This window comes from Hipposideros armiger, unplaced genomic scaffold, assembly GCF_001890085.2.
Source record: "Hipposideros armiger isolate ML-2016 unplaced genomic scaffold, ASM189008v1 scaffold_425, whole genome shotgun sequence".
Lineage (NCBI taxonomy): Eukaryota > Metazoa > Chordata > Mammalia > Chiroptera > Hipposideridae > Hipposideros > Hipposideros armiger.
The window spans coordinates 1,407,167-1,408,905 of record NW_017731775.1 but is presented as its reverse complement, the minus strand read 5'-3'; positions in this window follow the sequence as shown (position 1 = coordinate 1,408,905).

Below are 1,739 nucleotides of genomic sequence, written 5' to 3'. Positions count from 1 at the left end.
TCTCTCCCAATTTATTAAACTTTAAGAAAGGGGAAGGAGCCAAATAATATTTTGTCAGTTAAACCTGCCAGTGAAAAATAAAGACAACTAGAAATTGATGGCATTAAGTTAGCTTAAAGCAAAGGATTAATATATTGGCTTGAACTACGTAATCTTTAGTCTTTCTAACTCCAGAATTCTAACCTTTAAATAAATAAATAAATATTTATGAAAATGTGAAAAAGTAGACTAAAGTTTGAAATTATTTTTCCAATTGCAGTTAACATTATATTCATTTCAAATGTACCACATAGTGATTAGACATTTATATAACTTACGAAGTGATCACCCCGATAAATCTAGTACTCATCTGATACCATACATAGTTGGCAATATTATTGACTCTTCCCTATGCTATACTTTACATCCCGTGACTGTTTTTATATATGGCAATTTGTACATGTTTTTACCCATCAGAAATTATTTTTAATTAGAACACTTGAAAGTAATATGTTTTTGTAAATTTCTTTCTAAACACTAAACAAAGCTGCTTTCTCATTTTTTTTTTAAGCATGCTGAAAGCCGGAGCCAAGTGTGTATGTGGGGCTTGCCCTGTCATATTTTGACATAGATTCACCTTTTCCTCCAGTATCAGGAGCAGTACTTGTTTTATTTATCCATCATCTGACTCTCCCAACTGGAATATAAAGTTTATGGAGGCAGAGATTTTTTTTGTTTGTTTGCTATACCCCACGACCTAGAACAAAAACCTGTAAGTGCTCCATAAATATTGGGTTGTCGGAAAAGTCATGATGCATTTTCACAACAAAGAAAACAGAAAAAATACGTCATGACTTTTCCAATAACCCAATAGATGTTGAATAAAATAATTTATTTACTGTTTTGTAATAGACCTCAGAAAACTTCCATGTAGGTAAGCAAATCATTACTCCTTTTTCTATCCAAAGCACCCAAATTCAGGCAACCCCCTAAAGAATGGAAACAGAGAATAGAAACTACCCTATATCTTCTCAGGTATTTGTTTTAATGTAACTTTATTTATGGCTTATAAAATGTCCTTTTTGGAGACATGGATAGTATTCCCATTTTTCAGATTTAGAAAGCCAAAGCTTAGCTTAATGGCTTTGTAAGTCGATATAGCAAATTATTGGTAGACCTTGTATTAACATTTCTCTCCGACTTTTCTTTTTTTCCTGCCGGACCCATGCCAGCAAATGCTTTGCTGTTGTGTCGGCTCTGCGTTGGTCTCTTCGCCCTTCCTGTTCGCTCCTTTCCTTGCTCCTCCGCTCTTTCCCGCCCCAGGAACACTGCAGTTCGCCAGCCTCACTTTCTTTCAATAAATCACAGTTTAAAGGAATGGAAGAGCTACTGCACTTAAGTTATATCTTAACTCATAGAAAAATTATTGTGAAACAGTAATAATTTAGGCATACTAGTCAAAATGGTTTTTTTAAAGACAAAATTCTTCATTTTGCCCTTAAAAAAAAATCAGACTGACATAAAGATACCAAAACAGAAAATAAAACAATTATTCCAAATAGTTACCTCTCTGAGACTACCAAACTATTTTAATTTCTAGTTTTACTTATTACATTTTTATTAGCAAATAGTGGGATGTACGTGTGCTTTTAGTCACTATAATAAATACTCTGTTTGACTTGTGTTGCCACATATTCCTATTGATAAAAACACAGCCATCTCTTTTGTGTCCCTTTGCAGGCGGGGTAATGTTGACATTG